The sequence below is a fragment of the Rattus norvegicus genome, chromosome X (genome assembly GCF_036323735.1).
Source record: "Rattus norvegicus strain BN/NHsdMcwi chromosome X, GRCr8, whole genome shotgun sequence".
NCBI classification, from domain to species: Eukaryota; Metazoa; Chordata; class Mammalia; order Rodentia; family Muridae; genus Rattus; species Rattus norvegicus.
Window position 1 is genome coordinate 108,782,768 of NC_086039.1, and position 23,545 is coordinate 108,806,312.

Here is a 23,545-nt window from a genome sequence, read left to right on the forward strand (position 1 = left end):
GTCCAGGCTATTTACTAAATGTTTGTCTCCTCCTTTTAACTCCTCTCTGAAACAAGCTCCAGTATAAATAAAGAAAAAGAAAATGTTTGACTCGGTGCCTGGCTTCACTAGACTGGAACGCTGAGCCATGCCATCATACAGAAATTGATTGTTAAGATGGCTAGGGTAAAAAAAAATGCAGCTGAAGTCTTAAGCGATTGGTAGCTTTGTACAGATAACTGAAGGCAGAGACAAAAAGCTTGAATGGGTGAGAGATGTGTGCTCTGCACTGTGCTAAGGGAGCTGTGAGTCTGCCTTAGGGTGGGGTCAGAACTATTCTGGAAGTAGGATTGAGGGCCTTGGGTGCATCAGCTCTTAAGCCTTCCACTCTGCAAGACTAATGGTCAAGTCAGCTGCTGCAGTCTGTCCCCTCCTCACACAATGCTGCTGAAGCCTCCATTGGCTTCAGCCAAGGGCTTAAGGCTCCTCTCGCTTCCTGAGAACCTGCTTTATGGTCATGATATTCCTTTGTGGCATAATGGTGCTGAGACTTGTATAGATTTATTTGATGTATTTGTTTCTTATTAATCAGTTGTGAGGGGAGAGGAGACTGGGCTAAAATGAAGGCCATTACCTCCACCCACAGGGATTGTCTCTGTCTCAGTGCAGCCTCTGGCCACATCAGCTGCTAGGGAGGCAGAACCCTTGGGAAAAATCATAAACACTAATTGAATTTTCGAACTGCAACAAACACTCAAAATTATCTAACAAGCTTATTTATGCCTCATATTTAAGCAGCATTTCATAGTTTATGAAATGACTGTGACTCATTCTTTTGACTTTAGGTGTAGATTCCTTTGTTTATTTAAAAAGATCCTGCCAACCAGAGAGTAGATGGTTGTTAATTTCTCAAATGTGAGGATGGTATTGTGGTTACGTAGGACTGTTCTCATATTAGGAGGTAAATTATCAACTATTTAGAGAATGATGTGTCACTGATGTTGGAAACGTTAAGATGATATAGCATTTAAATAACATAACTAGGGCCAAAGGAAAAGAGAGTTGTTGCTTAATGAGTTGGTTTCTGGAGATGGCTTACCATTGTTTAAAAAACAAAAATCTAATGTCACTATGTGTTACACTGAAAAAGTTACAGTGGGAAATGTTATTCAACCACAATTATATGAGAAGGAAGAGACAGACATAGGAGACAAAACTGGAAAACATCTTTATAAATGTTGAGCCTTGGTGATGAATATAAAAGAAATTACTAAAATGATCAACACACCTTGTATACTTATATGAAAGTTGTCTATATAAAACTCAGTACTTGTCTTAAGTCTAAATTTAGAGGCTCTGTATAGTTCAAGGTATCTATCACCACAAATGGACAGAATCAATGTGAGCAGGCTGGTAGAGAAATGGGCACATAGCTTTCTGTAGCTAACCCAGATCGTACTGAAGATGAGTCATGTGTCCCAAAAGCACTTGGAAGAGTGGAGCACAGTGATGGAGAGGAGGCAATGGCTGAGTCACTGTGTGGCTCTGCATTCCTGGTTCGTTGACAGGTAAGATGGCAGAGCTGTGCCAGTTGTCTACTGTGGTTGATTGGAATGAGCGATGGGCAAGTTGTTATACAGACAGTTCCGAGGTTACAGCTACCACAGCTCATGATTAGGGTTATCTTACACGTTCTGAATTATTCAGTGGAAGATACATTTTGGTCCCATGCCCCCTACAGGTCATGGTGGTACTTGTCAGTCACCCATGAAAGTGGAGAGTGGAGACAACGTGACTGACATTTCCATCAGCTCATTTACATTATCTTTGTACCATCCAGCTCTGAGCTTCACATCTCATGCATATCTGGAACTCAGCAGGGCTCTCAAAAATTGGCCTGCCATGGCATGATGGCGGTGGTAAATGGGCCAGGCTTTGATAAAAAGGAGACATCAGCAGAAAGGACCAGTAGCTTGGTTTTATTTCTATATGATCTATTGGTCATTTGAGGTTTTGCTCATGAGGAAGAAGGAAGAACCTAACAAGGCAGTAGCACCTTCCAGATCACACACCCAGAGAGTCACCCATCTTCCTGCTGGCAGACTGTGAGGCTTAGTTCAGAGCTCAACAAATAGAGTCATTAGGTTGCAGGCAAGCTCTCCCAACCCTGCAATGAATGGTACTTTGTGGAGATCACTTTGTCCCTGCCTCTACTTTGCTATACCTCCCAGCTTCAGTACCACCAGACAGAAGGGCTCTCGACCATCCCCAGTGCAGGAGGGAAAGGGACAGGGACATAATTTGCATTTCCCTTGGCAAGCTTTTGCCTGGTGTCTACATCAATCACTATAAGGGATAAATGCCACCAAGAGAATGGAGAGAGAGGGAGAACAAATGAGAGAGAGAGGGAGAGAGAGAGAGAGAGAGAGAGAGAGAGAGAGAGAGAGAGTGCAAATATAGAAGGTGAGCTAGACTGAATAAACATGCCGGACTCCTGATAGAGGGAGCAAGCTGGTCACAGGAAAGCTAGCCAGAGAGAATCCTTGGAGATTCTCCTGAATCTCTGGGACTTCAGCCTCTAGGAAATTAAATCTCCTCCTGTGTCATGTTTGATAGCTCTGTTCCAAAACCGTTGAGTCCGGGTCTGGAAGAAATCTGGCTGCTCACAAGGGCCAGTGCAGAATGAGTATAACAAAAGTGATAGAGATAGACCCAAATGCAGTGCTTTTTTAGTTCCATTTTCTTCCTGGTATTTTATGTAATTGCATGTAAATAAGGCAGGACTTACTGAAGGGAAGGGACTGACCCAATGCAACCCGATAGTTAGTTGAAGCAGGGCCCCAGAATCCTAATCCAGTCTTTAAAAGGGGTGAGGGTCTCAAGTAGCCGTAGCTGATCTTGTACTCACTGTGCAACTGAGGATGGCCTCGAACTCATGATCTTCTTGTCTCCACCTCCTAAGTGATGGGATTATAAGAATGTATTGCCATGTCTGGTTTAATCCAGTTCTTTTTACAAGAATTCATAATATAGGATGCATTGTGCAAGGAAACCCCCCAAGTGAAGAGCTCGTTTCTTTTCATGTACCTTTGCCAGGCAGTCCTAATTGAAATGTGGCCTTGAGAAAGCATCCCCCATCCACCCTTGCCTGTCTTCCCACAGCAAGGTGGCCATGCTCTGGAGTCAAGCCAAGGTCCAGTAGGGCTTCACTCTCTTTCCAGCCTGCTCCCCCTCCCTCTTTTGTCAGCAGAGGCTTACTGGAAAGGCCACTCTGAAATGAAGATAATGTCTGTGGAGTGCTTGTTAGTAGGTAGCTGCTGGCTGACTTCAGGCTTGGCCATGTCCCTTGGCCTTGCCTGAGCCATTTGATCTGGGTTTCACTATCCTGGTTCTTACCTGGAATGCTGAGCACAGGGCTCGCCAGATTCTGCCCAAAGGTCCACCTCAGATTCCTCTACCTGGTTTCTGTGGAAGAGGAGCCAAGAAGCAAACCTAAAACAGGCTTTTAAGGGTCAAAATATCTAAGAACAGGAGGGGCCTTGATCTATCTCCATTACACAGATAGAGAAACTGAGGATTACTATTATGGTATCATAACTTCACTGTCACCCCAGTACACAACATAAAAGAACAGCATCTCCAAAGAGCATGCTTGGCTAGGAGTTCCACCCAATATTGGGCAGAGTAATTAAGTAGCAGTGGTATGAAGGGGAGTCCACTGGATGTGTTGAAAGACATAAAAGACATGCATTACTTTTACCAAAACATAAAGCACAGTTAAACTATTTTTGGTGAGCAGAAAGTTCTGGAAAATAATTCCCTCAAAAATGAAAATTGCATCTTCATCTCAGACTTACAGCTCCCCATTGGTCTGGTGACCCATTGTCCCTACTCATAGACCCAGCCTTATTCATGCTCCAAAACAAGAGATGACAGGGTGTAGGCCAGTCAGTCAACAGCTCAGTCCTGTGAGTCCCAGTATGGAGGAGGATAACACTGATGGGCTGTACTTGAGCTATCCCACACAATTGAAGAGCCTTCACCAAGACTATGCTCCACTCCCCAAATCATGTACCCACACAGAAAGTCCAAAGGGACTTAGTTCTTCTGGGGGCACATAGTTTGAAGAGCAGAGCACAGACTGGATTTTCATTCCCATTTACCATCTTGGCCAGGTTGGATCGCCTCATTCTGCTGCTGTCCATGTTCCTTAGCAACTCTCACTCAGCCTGGGATATTCTGCCCTTGGGTCCTGCTCCCCTGTTTACCCCAGCCACCCCACATCTTAGAAGCTTCTTGTTCATCTGGCAAAAATGTGCTACCTGTGTGTCAGAATTCAAACTCTGACTGTCATGGCCACTGTTTGCTGTGCCCTGTCCTCCCAGACCCCCCCCCCTGCTATCTACTGTATCAAGGAGAACACATCCTTCCACTCTGCTGGTAGGGCCCAAATATAGGGCAAGTGGGGTAGGACTCTCCATGGAGCCCCCTCCTTTTGCTTCTTCCTTGCCTGTCTGAATAAAGGGTGGCACTGCATTTCACTGCAAAACTACATAGACATCCGGTGCACAAAGAATAACAGTGGATAGAGACTGTCACCTACAGAGCTTAATTATGTCCATGTAGTACTGTGCTAAGACTCCCTCTGCACTGTAGGGAAGAGATTGGATCAAGCTGGTGAGTTGTGCATGGTATAAAGGTGGCTGATGAAGCAGATGGTTCCTTGAGATCAGTGTATCTCCTTCTGGCTATACTCAAAGCCTCTGTCCATCCCACCTTCCAGACACTACAGCCTTCCAACAAGCTGCTTGTACTGTCCCCGCAGCCTGAAGATTGTGCAGTCAAATGGACCTGAAGCAAACTGCTCAGTAGAGTCAATCTGGAGAAGAAAAATGGCCTTGGGATAAGACCAGGGCTGGCTCAGTCAGTGGGGAGGTCACAAAGAAGAAGCCAGCCTTCCTAGAACTCTGCACTGGGAAAGGGAGACCAATGGTGGCTCCTCCTCCTCCCCCCACCCTGTCCTCCTCCTCCTGTTCCTTCTCCCCTTCCTTTTCTTCTTCCTCTTCCTCCTCTTAGCCAATTCAAGGGAGGACTATCAAAAACCTTGAAGAAATAAGACTATTGATGGAACACAAAGCATTCTCCTCAGATCCCAGAGCCACAAAGAAGACGACAGTGGAAAAGGGTGCAGAAATCCAGCAGCACCTGCCATCAATCTTCAGCCTTGATGTCAGTCCTAGAGCAAGGGATAGGAGGTCTAATGGGAGCAAATCTCCTGGCCCCAAGAAGCCAGAGGAAAAAGAGACCAGTAGGAAACAGACCAAGCACTATTCCAAAGTGTCCATAAGCAGTCAGAGAGCTCTGGGAATGATATTCTTCAGGGCAATCCAACTCCAGATAAATCCAAGACTAACAGTATCTATTGCTACTATTATTGTTGTCTAGCACATGGCAATATCTGTTCTCAGCAGCATCCCCTAATGGTGCAGATAACCTCCTAGACTGGGGATAAATTCTAAATGACCTCGCAAGAAGACCAAGGATCTCTTCAGGAGAAGATATAAGAACTGTTAAGTGGTAGGGTATGCATTTACTTCCACTACTCAGGAGGCAGAAGCAGATGAATCTCTGCGTTCAAGGCCAGCCTGGTCTACAGAGCAATTTTCAGAGCTATGCAAAGAAACCCTGTCTTAAAAAACAGAGGGGGAAGGGAGGGAGAGGGAGGGTGGGTGGAAGACAGAGATCCAGCTTCTGTTTGTTTTCCATTAAAAACGTCCGCCTCCCAATTCTTCTGAAGTCTATGGAAAGAACTATATACCTGACAAGAATATTACAGTTTAGTCATGTCAACCAAGAAATTTGGTGAGCAGGAAGCCAAGGGATGGCGCTCGGGAGTGAAGGAGCTGCTGGTGGGTTCCTCTGCTAGGAAGGACAATCTTCAGAAACCTTGCTTGGTTAGGGTTTGTGGGTTTTTGCAGAGGCCCCAATGCAGTTGAGATTTTCTTCTGGGGAAGTGGAGTAGATTGGGAGGTGATTGAGGCCAAAGAGAAATTTCCCAAAGAAGCCTTTCTCAGCTACAGAGAGAAGGATCCTACACCAAATCAAATGTTTCAAGCCTGTTCTGATACAATAGTTACTTACGTTACAAAACATGCAGGTTTCTTCTTTAGTTTAATTGGTTTACTAGGTTTTCAAACATAGCTCTAGGGGATGGCAGGCAGGTTCGATGTGTGTGTGTGTGTGTGTGTGTGTGTGTGTGTGTGTGTGTGTGTGTGTGTGTGTGTGTGTATGGGGGTTGTTGCTGAAGACATAGCTCAGCTACTAAGAGCACTGACTGCTCTTGCAGAGGACCAGGATTTAATTTCCAGCACCCACTTGGCAACTCCCAACTGGCTGTCACTCTGGTTAGAGAAGATCTGACACTGTCACACACACATAAATGCAGGCAAAACACCAATGCCCATAAAATAAATAATAAAAATTTAAAATTATTTTAAAAGAGCAAAGGTTTCATGGGCAAAGATGCTGCAAAAGCCTAACTTCAATACTCAGACCCAAAGAGGAAGGAAAGGACCAGTTCCCTAGGTTGTCCTCTGACCTCCTCCACATATGTGATGTGAAAGTCATAGGACAACATTCATGCACATACATTTTACACACACATCCATAATAAATAAATTTAAATAAAAACATCTTTGGGGTTACAAATAATAGTTTAATGGCAGAGTGCTTGCCCAGCATATCAAAGGTTCTAGGTTCAATCCCCAGCAGCAGCAAAATAAAGAAAATTAATTAAAACTTGGGGAACTCCCATATAGAAGGGGAGGGGGAGGGTTAGGCGGTTGATGGACAGTAAACCGGGAGAGGGAATAACATTTGAAATGTAAACAAAAATACCCAATTTAATAAAAATGGAAGGAAAAAAAACTTTCAAGATCATCAAGGGAGAGGGTACAGAAAGACCGCAAGAGGCAGAGGCTGTGGAAGACTGCTGAGAATCAGTGTCTTCTGGACATGACAGGACCACTGCATACTTGAACTAACAGCAGCTTATCCACAGTAAGAAGTCTGAATTCTGCCATGGATGGACGCAAGGCTTACCAAGATGAAGAGCTATTCATAGTTCACGGATGCTGGGGGAGGGACAGTCGTTCATCTGGAATGTGGCCCTTGGTAGGTTGACAACACTCTAGCAGACGGTCCTTCATCCATATACATACTGGTAGTACTACAATTGGACCCGATGAGTTAAAAGTGGAGGGGAAAGGGGGAAGGATAGAAATAATGTAAATAAATTCTTAAAAAGAAAAACATCCCAAAGGGCTCATTACTGAATGGGAAGATGGGAAATGGAGCAAGACGTGGATGGAAAGGACAGGAAGCAACGATGGGAATGATAAACCACATATGAACACCCAATGTGGGGCAAGACCCACTATGGCAGCCTCTTGGCCTGCGCTGCCTCCTGTGGCACACAATGGAAGAGCTGGGAGAACACATTGAGAATTCTGAGGGAAACATGAAGACCAGGGAGCAAAATGGCCATCATCACGTTTCATTTCCTTGAAGAACATTCTTTTAAATTACAATTTAAAAGAGTACATGAAATTGGGAGACATGTGGTGGGGTGGTTCTGGCAAAGGAGTTGGGGTGGGTTGGATGAAAACACATTGTATACATGTATGAAATTCTCAGAGAAAATAAAACTACTTTTAAGTTCTTTTAATTAATTATTTTGTTCATTATAACAGATTCTGGGAGCCAGTGAAGTATGTGGCGGCCGTCTCGATGACTCAGTGGGTAAACTGCTTGTTTCCTAGGCCTGGGGACCTGAGTTCAGTCCCTGTGTCCTATATAAAGGTAGAAGAAGAGAACATATCCCACCTAGTTGTCCTCTGACCCCTACAGAAGCACCACAGCCCATATACAGACCTATATTTTATACGTAGATGTAAAATAATAAGCAAATAAATAGTATTTTTTTTAAAAGAAAGGTATCTGTGAAGTTCTAAAATGGGTCAATGAAATTATCAAGCTTGACTCTGTTGTGGTTTCCAGTCTACTTGACTCATACTTGTGACCCTGAGCAAATTATCCTCGGAAAGGGAGTTGTGGCAACCCTGTCCCTTTGGGTAGCTCTAGGCTGGGCTTATTTTATCAGCTGTAATTGCTTAAGTCAGGCAATTGCCCCAGTAAAGGGGCAGGAGTGGAGGAAGACATGGAATAGGGGCAAAAGGACTGTTCCTCTTTGGCTCTAGCTCAGTGAATGGCTTCCCACAGCAGAGCACTCATTTGTCACATTTAGCTTCAGGAGGTGAGACAGGATGATCCATCCCTCAGGCCTGGGCCTATAAAAACTGGGGAATTGGCATCTGCAATCTGCCATTCTCTGCTTTTGCCTTCTCTGTTTGCAGCTAAACTGCACTAAAATGCTGACTCCTGCCTTGCCAGTGATGGAGTGAGCTTTTAACTGGTGGGTAGCTTGGCCTGTGAAGCTTACTTTACTCAGAGCAGCATAAAATGCTGGGGGTGGGGTGGGGGGATTTTAACAGGCTCTGTTGAAGTGATGGGGAAGGCACTATGAATGGATGTGGGAAAAAGCCCCAGGGAGCTAGCTTCCCTGGGTGCCATTTCCAGTAACCTCATAAAATAAGCTTAGGCGTTCTAGACATTTCTCAGATGTTGAGCTTCAGCATTGCTTTAGGCACTGTGAAGACCAGAATAGTCCAACTCCAGATAGACCATGGACAAGCAGGTGTGTTTTGAAGAGTCCAGGGACAGTCTCTTTGCCACCTCTGAGGAGCTGAAGTTGCTAGATTTCCAAGTTCCCTCCTTTAACAGTCTGCTTAGCCTGACAGTGGTGGAAGTTCTCTAAGGACTGTCCCAGGTTCCTCTGATCACAAAGATATTTGAAAAAAACGATTGCCTTGTGTAATGGCTAATCTTGGTTGTCAACTTGACTAGAATCAACTAAAACCCAAGCTGCTGGACACTATTGGGAGGACTTTTCTTAAGGTGGTTATTTGAAACAGGAAGACTCATTCAAATCTGAGCCACACCTTCTGGTGGTTGCCTATATAAGAAAACATGGAAGAAGGAAATTTCATTCTTTTACCTGCTTGCCCTCATCCTTGCTAGCAAATTAATCTATCATGTTGCTTAAATCCAACATCTTCAGGATTTCAAACATACACTCATACATATATAAACATATACACATGCAACACAGAGGGATCAAGAGAGGAAGGCAGAGGGAGGAAGGGAGAGAGAGAGAGAGAGAGAGAGAGAGAGAGAGAGAGAGAGAGAGAGAGACTCCAGCACAAATAATAGGAAACGAGAAAAGGAGATGTCCACCATGGAATGAAACATCATAAACTGAGCAGAGGGTTGTCGTCTCTCAGGCAGGGAGTGAAAACTGGACAGCTGAGAGAGAACTCCTAGACAGATGACACCACTTAGCCCTCCCTGAAGCTAGGCATTAAGATTTATTCAAGACCTATGTCCTGAGTGTTCCCAGAGAGGATTTCTATTCTCCTTATCCCTAATGATAACTGCTGGCTCCAAGAGCCTGCTTGCAGCATGGTACTATACCTTGACTGTCAGTGAGAAGCATCCCTGGAGTTTTTAAGACTGTCAGTGCACTCTTAAAAGTACCAGGCAACACCCCAGATCAGTTATATCTGAGTCTCTGAGGAGAGGCCCTAGGGTACATTGCTAGGTTGTAAATACTTCCCCTGGGTGATTCTAATGTCCAGCCAGAGTTTAAGAAATGCAACTTTGAATGGTTTGCCTGTTACATGTTTTCCATGCCCACCAATATGTGGAGGTTTACTGTCTTCCTTAACTCCACCCAAATAACCATTTCCCCTAGGACTGGATATAGAAAGAAGGCTTTGGGAAGACAGGATGATTTGTTTTACAGTAGTGCAAACAACCGCATTAAAGTTTAGAATCTTGGGCCTAAGAAATCCCTTGGCCATTTATTTAGTTAGGTTCTAGCTACCCATTCTGTTCCTCAATTCTCCTCCCCTTCACTCCCCTCTTCTTCCTTCCCCTCTCTCTTTTTCTTTCTCCTTCGCTTCCCCCCTTCCTCCTCTGTCAGCACTAACCTCTTCTTTCTCCCCCAGCCTCAATTCCCTCCTCCCCACACAGGATTCCTTCACAGTATCTTTAAGCTCTCTTTGTTTGACCCTGTCTCGTGCCTGTGCCTCTCCACATAGTCAAGGTAATCAGCTTTCTCTAAAGATAGTCCCAGTCCCCTTCCCAGAAAGGATTCTGAAACCATCTGGCAGGATGACTGAAAGTTCACTGCAGATACACACAGTTTTGACAAGGACCCCCAAATGGTCTCCATTGTCTCTGGAAATCATCACAGAGGCATGCTCAGCCATTCCCATCCAAAGAGGCAGGGCCCAAAATCTTGCAAGGGAGACCCAGAAATTGGCAAAGAAAGCATTTTCAGATTGACATGACTTTTCCAAGTGTAGAGAAAAGCATCATTATTTCATAAGATGGGGAAAGGGGAGAGAGAATGAGGAAAGTGGAGAAGAAGAAGATTGTGACAAAAATATTTTGTGATGAAAATGTGATGTTTTATACAGTAGATATTCAATGTGCACTGCTATGTTCTATCCTCTGGGATTTGAATTTGATGTTGACTCAAACTTTCGAATCTGACATTAGCAGCTTGGCCTGGAAGACTTTGTTAACTTACCTTTTGAACAATGCTTCTTGAAATAAAAGGTACTATGTAGGAAGAAAAACACATATTAAGTCCTAAGTCATGAATCTCTATATATAATGGAAATTCTACCAACAAACAGGCTTCTTTAATATGTATCTGAAATGGTTATATATAGAAAGGCACATTGTATGTACATAAGTCCTATAGACCTGTGCATGATTCTCAAATAGGAGTGTGAGATAACTGTTGCCTCCATACTTCCCTTCCCAGAGCTCTCTCCAATTCCTAGACAGGGGTCCAGCATGGTGGCTCTCACCAGTAACCCCAGCACTCAGGAAGATGAGTCAGAGGGATTTCCATAAGTTCTGGGCCAGCCTGGGTTATAGTGAGTTCCATTCCAGAATGGGTTACAGAGAAAGACTCTGTCTCAAAAAATTTCAAACATGCCAGATCATTATGGAATTCATTGAGAGCTGCTGGTGCTTCCAAGGGACCAGGCACTGGGTCCCTATTTCACGAATGAATGCCATTTCATTTCATCTTCACAATGGTAGGACTGTGTTTTACAATTGGGAAAACTGATACTTCTATTGGATACCAGCATGAGGATTCAAACCCAGTTCCCTAGCACCTTTCAAAGCAGAATGCTTCCTGAGGTCAAGTACCAAAGTGGTCATTGTCATCTTGTCACCATGTTAGCTCTCAAAGCTGTTCTTTGTGCTAAAACTCCCTTAATAACAATAATAAGGGATGGTAAGAATACTTGATAGTTATTTGAACCTTGTTATCTGTCATATGGCTTAGGGATAGATTCTATTCTTAGCTGTGTTTATTTTTACTGTCCCCTATTTTTTAGACAGAATCTATGCATCACGGGCTAGACTTGAACTCACTAAGTAGCCCAGGCTGGTCTCAAACTCAGAATTTTCCTGTCTCAGTTGCCCAAGTGCTAGGATTATAGGTATGTGTCATGGCACCCTGCCTCTTAGTCTACTTGAGAGAAGAAGAAATGGAGGTTTATATCGGCCAGTTTACCCATGACCTCATAGCCAGGCAATACCAGAGCTAGGACACAACCTTTGTCTGACTCTAGAACCGTATGTCCTACATGAAACCGCATTTCTCCCTTTTTATGCCTTACTTGCAGTATCTGCCTACCATTGGCTTCTGATCATTGGGAATGTCTCAAACCCATCTGCTAACTGGGATAAGGGTTGGGGGAACAGGCCACTGCAGATGTGAATAGATATGGCCTCCAAATGAACCAGGGCTATTTCCATCTGGCAGCCATTACCATAAGAATAGGGAGGGCCTCTGGGCCAATCGATTTGTATAAAAGAACTTTGGGGAAAAAATATAGTAGCTAAGACCTGTAGGTGTAAGCCTGGTAAACAAGATGACTCTGTATTTTCTTCCTCTGCATTTGATTTAGTTCAACTCTGTGAATACAAACTATCTTCATGACAATGGCTAGATGCTCTGCTCACTAGCTTCTCTTCCTGGGGCCTCCTTCTGCCTTACCCTAACTCACCTGAATCCCTTACCTCCTGTCTAGTTTCAATGTTATTTGTTCATTCTTCCATTTTTCTCCTTTTGAAAATGCCAGCTCCGTTCCACTGCAAATCTCATTACTTTTCCCCCTTCTTTTATTTCAGCTCAAGCCACATTAAGGCTGAGAAGCACTTTGAAAAGTAGTGAGTATGGCAAGTTGGTAAATAGAGTTTGGGGGTATTTTTTCTTTTATTGGGTTTTGTAAACCATTGGAAAGTCACAGCCCTGGCATATCTTTGTGTTTACAGAGCTATTGGGTAACTGTAGATTGCGGTTGTGACCATGACCCCCAAATGTACAGTTCTTGGGTGTGGTGGGGAGGAGGGGTGAAAAGTCACACTAGGTGAGGTAGTATTAGCTGGATTAGCATTTCCCAAATTGACTTCTATGGTACTCCACTTGTGAGGGATTAATAGGTACCACAGGGAGAAGAGGGTTTCTGGGTACAAATGACTTTGATAAGTACTGAGTTAGATAAGCTAAGTTTTACTACAGGATTTTGCCAAGCTTTTAATACACTAATGAGCATCATGAATCTCCAAAAGGACATTTAGAGGTTTTTCCATCTGAAGTGTGGTCTGAGGACTGGCAGAATAGACCTCACCTGGGAGCTTGTTAGACTTGCAGGATCTCAAGTCTCCATCCCATACTTTCCCAGCCAAAATTGGCATTGTGACAAGATCATCAGGGGAGTTGTCTGTGCATTAAAGTCTGACTGGCACCAATGTAGAGTGCATAGAATTTCTCAAACCTTTATAGTCCATAGTACCCCTTTATACCCCCTCTTCTGGAACATTCTTCAGAGAAATACCAAAGCTAGAAAGTCCTTCATAGATTTTTTTTTCTAAAGGAACAGGAGCTAACACATTTATAAATTGGGGCAGTGGTTGGTTGTACAGCACCCAAAGATATGCTTTAGAGTACCTTCACAGCCTCTGAATCTTGTGTCACTAGAAAATCTTTCCATAGCCCCTTGTTCCCAATTAACTCATTTCCCGGGGCATTTTAAGCAGTGCCACGGCTGTGCTTCTTGGCCTGTTCTCTGGCCCAGATCACCTTGTTCATTTCTTAAACCCAGCAGCTTCTCCTGGGTACCCAAGCTCAGAATCAGAGCATCTAAAGAATGTTCCATGATCCCCTGCTGTAAATCATTACAAAGACAATTTTCTCCAAAGCTAGGCAACTTTTTAGTCTGGTGTGTTCTGTTCAGTTAAGCTGTCATTGTTTTTCTTTTAGGCCTTTAAGCTATTGTGCCAAACATCAAAATAACACTAGCTACTTTATATTCAGATCTTGCAACTCATTTGGGGGCATTGTTAATATTTTATAAGAAAATGCTCCTTTTTTTCCATTCATATTTGTGATTTTTCAAGTGTGTTGCTCTGTTGCATTCATAAACATGATTTTTATTAAATCTTGGGGCCCCATTTTTGGTTTTCTTTTGTTTTTCTTTCCTCCCTCAGAGGGCAAAAACATCTCCAGTTTTATGTCAAAAGTTAAAAGAAAACTCAGTTTTGGTAATGTGAAAATTAGTTTTTTAGTCAATGATACAACAAGTGGTCTAACATCTCACTCAGTGTCTTTGCTTTGGCCACTTTTTGCTGCCAGCCAGGATTGTGTGTTTAGAGACCAGGTAGACTACGTGAAATGACGAGAAGGATAGCACTTAGAGATATTTGAGCTTGAGGAACACTGCCAAACACTGAGGGTGCCCAATGTGGGGGTGAACAGTGTTTCTGACTTTTTCCATACTCTGACTGACTGACCTGTCTCATACTCCCATTTAAGCAGAAACAAGAGTGTGGAGAGACTCCTCATGATGCAGGAGATCTGAGGCTTCATTTGAATTTCTCACTAGGTCAATGATACAAGAAGTGCCATGGTCCAGGATCTCATTCTTTTAAAGGGAGATGCAAACTTACCTGAAAGAGGTAATCATGCATGGCAGTAATTCCTAACCCATCGGTGTGGATTGTTCTACTGAAAATCCACAGCTGGTATGGTGTCTTAGTTATCGTCAAGACAGGAACATGGTAGCATCCAGGTAGACATGGCTCAGGAGGAGCTGAAAGTTCTATATCTCCATCTGAAGGCTGCTAGGAGAAGACTGACTTCCAGGCATTTAGAACTAGGGTATTAAACCCCCACACACAGTTACACACTTACTCCAACAAGGCCACACCTCCTAAGACTGCCACTCCCTGGGCTGGGCATATACAAACCATCACATTCCACTCCCTGACCCCCATAGGCTTGTTCAAACATATGAATCTATGGGGACCATACATAAACATAGCACAATGCAAAATACAGTTAGTCCAACTTCAAAAGTCCTCATAGTCTATAGCAGTCTTGACAATGTTAAAAGTCCAAAGTTCAAAGTCTCTTCTGAGATTCATCCAAACACTTAACTGCAATCCCCAAAGCAAGACAGGAAACCAGCTGGGCACACTCCAAACTCTGCATCTCCATGGCTGATGTCAAAGCAGTCTTCAGATCTCCAACTCCTTTTTCATGTTTGTTGACTGCAACAAATTTCGTTCTCCTGGGCTGGTTCCACTCCCTGTTAGCAGCTTTCCTCAGCAGGTAGCCCACAGTTCCGGCCTCTGGAATATCTTGGGGTCTCCAAGGAAACTCAATGTTACAGCTTTTTGTTTCAATATCTGGGATCCACACATGATCTTCTGGACTCCCCCAAAGGGCTGGTGTCACTTCTCCAGCTCTGCCCTCTGTAGCACTCTAAGCTCAGGTTGATCCACTCCAGTGCTGCAGCTATTCTTGGTGATTATCCCATGGTACTGGCATCTCCAATACACTGGGGTCTTCCACCACAACTGGGCTTCACCAACAGCCTCTCAAAGATTCTTTTCATAGTGCCAATCCTCAACTCCTTTGCATAACTCCTTCAGTTCAGGGGGCCTCAACTGCAACTGAGGCTGTACCTTTACTAATGGTCTTTCCTGGCCTCTCACACTGCCAGGTCTTTGCTGCTCACATGGCCCCTTCATGCCTTCAAAACCAGTACCACATAGGTGACTCTTACAAATTACCAAGTACAGCTGCAGCACGAGGTACACCCTTGGCTATCTCCAGAACACAGCTTCTTAGTGCTCTCAGAAACACTTCCTAGAAGATTTTACCTCAGTGATGCTGGTCTTTTTTTAATCACTACTAATTTCTTAGCTCCAGCAAACCAGCATCAATTGTCCCAGTAGTCCCTTCTATTCTGGACTCTAAAGCCAGAACCATGTGACCAAAGCTGATGAGTTCTGCTGCTTGCTGGGGCTGAAACATGACCCCCTTTTTCTATTACATTGTCATTAGCTTTCTGTTTTCCAACTCCTTCACTGCCTAAGCTTGGCTGTCCTGGAACTTGCTCTGTAGACTGACTTTCAACTCAGAGTTTTATGCATATCTCCTAAGCACTAGGATTAAAGGTGTGGTCCACCAAGGATGGATTTAAGTTTTTCTTGACCTTGAACTTGTTCTAGGCTGGTCTTGAACTCAAAGATCTGCTTTTCTTTGCTTCCTGAGATTAAAAGCTTGTACTACCATGCCTGGACCTAAATTTAGCTGGGTGGGATCTTGCCCCTTAATTCAATTTAATATCCTTGAACACAGGATTTAGCTCCATTTCACTTCCTGGTGTCCCTTTAATACTTGAACCATATATTTTATATTTTTCCTTTCTTAATTTGTTATAATTGTTTGAAATGCTCTTTAGGAGACTTAACCAGAGAACAAAGTCTATGATGGGCATGTCTGAGACTTCCTTTGTCAATGTAACTAATCTGAGTCTCTTCACCTTAGCCTCAGGCAGACTCTTCAGACAAGGGCAAAAGGTAGGCACATTCTTCATCAAAATACAACAAAAACAGTCTCTAGGCCACATATTGAAATTCTCCACTGAAACCTCTTAGGTCAGGTCCACACAATTCAAACCTTTCTTAGTAACAAAGTCTTCCATATTCCTACTAGGGTAGCCTATTAAGCCCTATTAAAACATTCCAAATCCAAAGTCCCCAAATCCATATTCTTCCAAAGAAAAGCATGGTCAGGCTTATCACAGCAATACCGCAGTCCCTGGTACCAACTTCTGTTTTAGTTCAGGTTTTGTTTATGTGCACAGATACCATGACCCAGAACTCTTCTTATAAAAACAACATTTAATTGGGACTGACTTATAGGTTTAGAGAGAGGTTCAGTCCAGTATCATCAAGCAGGAACATGGCAGCATCCAGGCAGGCATGGTGCAGGAGGACCTGAGAGTTCTACATCTTCATCTGAAGGCTGCTAGCAGAATACTGACTTCCAGGCAGCTAGGAGGAGGGTCTTAAAGCTCACACCCACAGTGAAACACCTACTCCAACAGGGCCACACCTCCTAATAGTGCCACTCCCTGGGATGCGTATATACAAACCATTACAGATGGATTAAGAATTTTTCCTCTGGGTTGGGGATTTAGCTCAGTGGTAGAGTGGCAAGCGCAAGGCCCTGGGTTCGGTCCCCAGCTCCAAAAAAAAAAAAAAAAAAAAAAAAGAATTTTTCCTCTGCTAGAAATCCACAGCTTTCAAGTAACCAAGGTCACACTGATCGAAATCTGTCATCCATTCCTAGGTATGAATAAATACTAGTAACCGCTCTCTACTGAGCACTTTCTGCATACTTGACACTGTTGTTGGCACATTTTTTTCTACATTATCACTTTATGTTATCATCCAATCCTCAGAATGTCTTATCATCTCTATGCACAGATAAAAAAAGCCAAGGTTCAGAGAAGTAGAAAGCTGTACAGCATGTAAGTAAGAGGCAGAACCTGGGAGCAAGCCCCAATTTGTAGACGTCTCAAGTTGTATACGCTTTAATCCTTGGGCTGGAAGATCCCAAAAATCACTGGAGTCTAAAAGGAGGGACGGGAACCTTGGAGATTACTGGAGACTTAGGTTTGCCTCATCAGCTAACCTAGGAAATAGCCCTAAAGGCAATTGAGACTACAGTAACCTGTGTAGCCCACTTGAAGAATTACCAACAGAGTTAATTCCTTAAATCTACCTCTATACCCCGTCATCCAGCAATGCCTGTCTTCACGGTGCTTGCTTCCACTAGACATGCTCCACCTGATCCTTTACACATGCTGCTCCTTATGTTTACAGCACCCACTCCCCCTCTTCCTTCAACACTTTTCAGTTGTTACCTTCTCAGTGGTATCTTTTCTGACCACCTTATTTAAATAGCAACAGTCCGTTCCTGAACCTGTTCTCTTTTCTCTTGCTTTGTATCCCCTGTCCCACAAAGACTGACTTTCTAAGCTAGCACAGAATTTTACCTACAAATGTGTTTATTGTCTGTGTCTTCACTACAATGCAAGGTATACAAGGGCAGGGTTTTTTTGTTTTGTTTTTGTTGTTGTTGTTGTTGTTGTTGTTGGGGTTTTTTTTGTCTTTTTTTTTTTTTTTTTGGAGCTGGGGACCGAACCCAGGACCTTGCGCTCGCTAGGCAAGCGCTCTACTACTGAGCTAAATCCCCAACCCCAAGGGCAGGGTTTTTTAAAGAATCTCTTTTATTCACTGTAGTATCCTGAGGGTCTAGCACTACCTCTGGTATGCTGTAGAATCTCAATAAATATTTGTATGATGAGTGATTGAATATGAAGTCAGCTTTTGACACCGTTCCCTGCCTGTGTCATATCTACAGAGTCAGCCATGGCCTTGGAGATAAACTAGCAGGTGATCAGATAGGAGACGTGCAGCTTCACAGGTGAGAAAACACAGAGGAAGAGGATTTTACATACAAAATGACAAAAGCCAAGGCAAATATTCTACTTCCTCTTCACAGCCGCTTTCTTCTTACCATCTACTGATTGAGAAATGAGTAGTGATGATGAATTAATCTAAATTTGTGGCCGTATACATTTTTAAACAGTCTAATTGTGTAGTACAATCTGACTTCAAATTGGCAGTCCTTCTGCCTCAGCCACCTGAAAGCTGAGATTACAGGTATGAGCTACCACGCTGAGACATGTCTTAAAATAAATAATAGATTTTGTTAATCATTCTGGCACTGGCCTAATGCTTGGGAAACACTGATATGTAATTTGGTGCTATGTCTCAGGATAAATGCCTAAGTGTCTGGCATCTCCTGGCCAGAGTTTGACTTGTGGTATTGTCTCTTATTATCTGTGTGATCTTGAGGAAGTTAATTAAACCTTTGCCTCAATGTATGTCCTTATCTTTAGAAGGACGCTAGGAAGAGACTCAAGTTCATAGATGTGTTATGAAATTTTAATGAAACACTGCATGGACAGCTCCTATAAAGTGACTGGCATGTAGTAAATGCTTCCCAATTGAAAATTGTCTTCGCCATCATCATTGCCATCATCATCATCACTATTATTGGTTATTATTTGAAAACTCCATATATTTAAATTTGCATCCCTCTTGTAGCACCTTCCTAGCACCTGAGAGGCTGAATTAGGAAAATTGCTAGTTCTAGGCCAGCCTGGGCTACACAGTGAATTCCAGGTCAACTAGGACTATATAGTAACCCACCAGCACTGCCACATTATAAAACATTTTTAAGAGTGGGTTAAGCCTTGTCTAGCTAGAGGACCTAAACATAGTGAGACTATGGAGAGATATCAGAGCAAGGGTGGTGATAGGCATCATTTCAGGCTAGCTAGATGTACACATTTAGAGAGGAAGCCAAAAGCTACAAAGAGGCCTTCCAGTGCTTTCAAATATAGACTTAGCTAACAGTTGTCGAGGAAGACAGTCACAGATAGTTATCACTGAAGGCCCTTGCTGTAAGTTATCACCCTGGAGTGTTAGCTCTTCAACTGTAGTGAGGTTGCGTTGATTTTCACCTTATCTGGCATTGCACTGTAGAAAGAAGCCTTAGTGCCAGGCAGTAGCCCATTGCTAGAAGGTTGTTTATGAGTGACCTGAACAGTTTCTCTTCAACATATCTCTGCTCACCTCCTACCCCAAATGAAAACTCAAGAAAGCTTTTGAAAAAGTCCTGGACTGCTAAGCTACACAGCTGCAGTTGGTAGTCAACAGGTAGTGATGCTTTCTCCTCTGTCTGTCATTGCTCTGCCCTGAAGAGCTCAAATCATAGGATAGATTAATCAAGGAACCCGGCGAGTCTTGAAGGTTCAAGAGATCCAACAAGGAGGTCAAGGATGGAGACCCATGGGGGTATGGAAAAGTGGCCACCCCCTGAAGCTACATATTATTGGATAGGAACTAGTTCACCCACAGAGATAGCTCACAAGCTGTGCTCTAGGCTGATTAATTTGATGAGGGAGTTGAGCATATTCTGTGATTTTTTTTCCCTCAGAATGGGCAACAGAGCCAATTAAACCTCACCTTCCTAGGGAAGAAACTGGGAATCCCAGCTTCTGGGTTTATTTTAGGAAACTGATCTTTCTGAGGGAAAAAAACACCTTCAGTAGCACATGGCAATATGCCACAAAAAGGCTACTTCTTCTTGACCTTCAGTCCAAACTCCTGAACACATCAGGAATTTGTGTCCCAAACCAAGGACCTTAAAGATATCCCTGTCAGTCTTGTCCAGATTCACTGGGGACCCATCATCATTTTTCCCAAAACATCAATTCCATTCTCCTTGTCATGCAGTAGACCATTTGTAATTGTCTGGTCCTTTCCTTGGTCTGATAGGGAGTTCTGCTCTGTGGCCTCATTTGCATCTACAAATGCAGACTGGCATCTGTCAGCTTAGCACCTCAAGCCAAGGATCTGGAGCAGCAATCGTCAACCTTCTGAGCCAATACTTTGGATACTGAAGAAATGACAGTGTCAAATTGGGGCTAATTTGCATAGGCTTATCAGGTTAATTACTACAATGTCTCCAGGAACTTAAAAACCCTTGAATTCTTATGCAACCAGAATGTTCAAAGTCTGTTGCTATGAAACTTGGAGCGTAAATTACCATGAATACCATTAATCTGTTCACTAGGAGGTTAATTTGCAATTTGTTGGCAAATCACATGTGGGTCTTATAGCAAGAGTGTAGGTGGTGTTTTCCTGCCAACTTGTGGCCCTGCCTGTGTTTCGGTATGTGAGCATGCACACTTGTGTGTGGGCATGCAACCATGCATACACACAGTACTAGGATAGGTACCTAGGAAACTTACTTCCTGGGTTTTCCTGATGTCTCCCAATCTTGGATCTTCAAGCACACCCTGGGTCCTAGAATGCATGTTCTTCAACTTATAGAGCTCCTGCACAGAATACTTCTTGGCCTAGTGCCAGCCACCTTATAGGACATTAGTTCCTCCTGAAACAGAAGCACCAAGGTATCTACTAATGCCTCCAAATTATCTGGCTTTTGGGGAAAATGTACTTTTGACTTAATGGCTCTCAAGTTGGTTCTGTGTGCTCATAGACTGTGTCTGGAAGAAAAACGATAGGAAAATTGCATTGTGATTGGTGATGGTGACCAGACCACCCTGGAGGATGGGACAACTCTTGAGCATGGCTATCCTACATTATGACTGGTGACCCAAACTGTGTGAGCCTATTCTCCACAAGAGACCAGTGCCTACAACCATTTAAAGAAAATTCTCTCCTGATTTTGAGGACAAGCTGTAGGGTGTGACTGAAAGGGTATTAGAACTCCACTCAGAAGTGTACTGAAGGTGTCAGTAGGTGACCTCTCAGGGTGACAAATCTTTGGGTAGAAGCTTGGGAGATTCAAATATGTTTCTGAGAAGAAAAACCTAGGAGGAGACTTTAAAGAGGATGGGAATATGAAATGCCCATTCTTTGATGATTGGGTGGGTTTGGGGGGGGAGTCTTCAGCAAACTCCTAATACTTCAGAGAACACTCTAAAAAGCTAGGTGGGAGAAGCAGGTGTTGTCATCACAGTGGTGTCTACCCAAAGGAAAAAGGACATGCTAAACATTTGGAAAGGCTCCAAAATGGTTTTGCTTACTGACCCTACAAAGAAACCTTAGAACAGAGAACTTACGTTAGATGGAAGAACATGGAGTGCTCACAGAGACAGTTAACAGGGCTACTAAGACCCAGAAAGTGTGACTACTAAGGCATCTTTTTCAGCAGTTTTCTTCACCACAATCTCCCCTGCCCATTCATTCAAACGTCATTTACTAGGGCTAGCAAGATGAGTTAGCAGTTAAGAGAACTGGCTGCTCTTCCAGAGGACCCCCATTCAATTCCCATCCCCCCACATGGTGATTCACAGCTACCTATCATGCTGTTCCAAGGAACCCAGCACCCTCTTTTGGCTTCCAAGAGCACAGGGCAAAAAGAAATGATGTACAGACACATGCAGGGAAAACATTCATACCCATAACATAAAATAAGTAAGTTTAAATTTAAAAAATAAAGTTTTAACTGAGCAGGATAGTGGTTCATGCCTGCAATTCCAGCAATAGTGAGGGTGAGGAAGGAGGATGGTGAGTTACAGGCCGGCCTTGGGTACATGTTGAACTACAGGCCAGTCAGGTCTATATAGGGAAACCCTGTCTAAAAACTTTACACACACACACACACACACACACACACACACACACACACACACACACCAAAGGTCTTACCCTACCCTCCATGGACACACATTCTAATGGAGGCTAGAGTTTTAAGTTAATTCTGCCTAAGGGAAGACGGGTTTCAGAGGCTTCCACAGGCAAGGTGACTTCAGTTAAGTCCAAGGGGTGAAGTTGGACATTGCCAGGCAGTGAACACTCTGAGAGAAGAAATAGCAAAGGGAGTATAAGTATGAGAGGGTTAAAAACTTAGTATGATCCCCACTGTAATACTGCCTTCCTCCTAAAGCAGAAAATGCCATTCTTCTTATAAACATCACCCCAAATTTCCACAAGTGGCCCTGAAAGAAGATTGTCCCAGAAAGAAGCATCTGTAACATTGTCCTGCTTCGATAACACTGACCCAACACAGAGTCATTGGATACACGACACCATTATCTACAAATGACTTTATTCAAACAAAACCATGTGTTAAAGGCAGGAGTGTAGGTTGGGTATGCATGAGTCCCTGAGATCTGTCCTCAGTACAATAGAAACCATAGAGAAGAGAGAGGGGACAAAAGCAGCTCGGTGGCAGCAACAAAGGAAACAAATATGAAGAATAAAGGGACTAAAAATTAGCTAGCATTTATTAAGCATTTCCTTGGAGCCAGGCACCTTTGTGAGTATACATACACTCTTCATAATAATCCCATGGAGTGTCTACGTTAGCGACAGAATTTAGTAACAAAATAAGAATAATAGGTAATGTTACTCCTGCTCTACCCATTTCACAGATGATGAACAGGAAGCTGACCTAGTCAGTCAGTCTTAGAAGGTAGAACCAACTGTCTTCCATTGCTGAGGCTCTGGAGACTCGATTTTCTTCCTGGTTCCATGGGCCAGAGGTTGTCTGTAACACCATGTGCCTACAAGGGTGTTGCCTCCATCACAGAAATTCTGGACCAGTATGTGACAAGGACACTCAGCTCATCTTCTCACTGTGTTAAGAAATAGCCGAGGGGAGAGATGGGATTATAAGCTCAGATGCCCACAGGGCCAAATCTGAGTCAGTGGACTCATTAGGAGAATACCCGATGCAATGGCCAAGAAATGTTCACTTTCCCTTTTTGTATTGTTCTTTTAATAAAACAAGCCAGGAGTCTAGGTGAAATATTAAATGGAAACTGACATTTGGCCCTATAATGAGGCTACAGAAGGCATGTTGGGTACTGGGGTGACCCAGAGAGCCTCTCATCCAAATGGGACACTACCACTTAGTTCTATCAAATTGTTATTTGCTGGATCCTTAAAACACCGGGTTACCAGTTGGATTTTTTAATTAAAATATTCTTTTCTTATTCACTTTACATCCCACTCACTGTTCCCATTCTGTCCCCTCCACAATCCTTTCCCCCCTCTCCCCTCCCCTTCTCCTCTGAGTGGGTTTGGTCTCCCTAGGTATCCCCTCAACCCTGGCACTTCAAGTCTCTGCTTCCTCTCCCACGAAGGTCAGACAAGGCAGCCCAGCTAGTAGAACATATCCCATGTGCAGGCAACAGCTTTTGGAATAGCCCCCGCTCCAGTTGTTTGGATCCCTCATGAAGGCCAAGCTGCACATCTGCTATGTCTGCTACATATGTTTAAGAGAAGCCAAAAATCTGGATCCTCTTGCGCGATCTGAGGGTTTCTAAATTTTTAAATAACGTTGATTTATTAATTCATTGGGGAGAATGAATATCATCAAGGGAATGGAGAGATGGAGCAGAGATTAAGAGCACATGCTGCTCTTGCCTAGGACCTGGGTTCAATTCCCAGCACT

The 23,545-nt window shown here is 43.5% G+C and overlaps 1 protein-coding gene across 3 annotated transcripts in view; it reads left to right on the forward strand.

The window, feature by feature from the left end:
- Nucleotides 1–23,545, forward strand: part of Frmpd3 (FERM and PDZ domain containing 3) — a 149,883-nt gene that overhangs the window by 30,257 nt on the left and 96,081 nt on the right. The window lies entirely within an intron of this gene.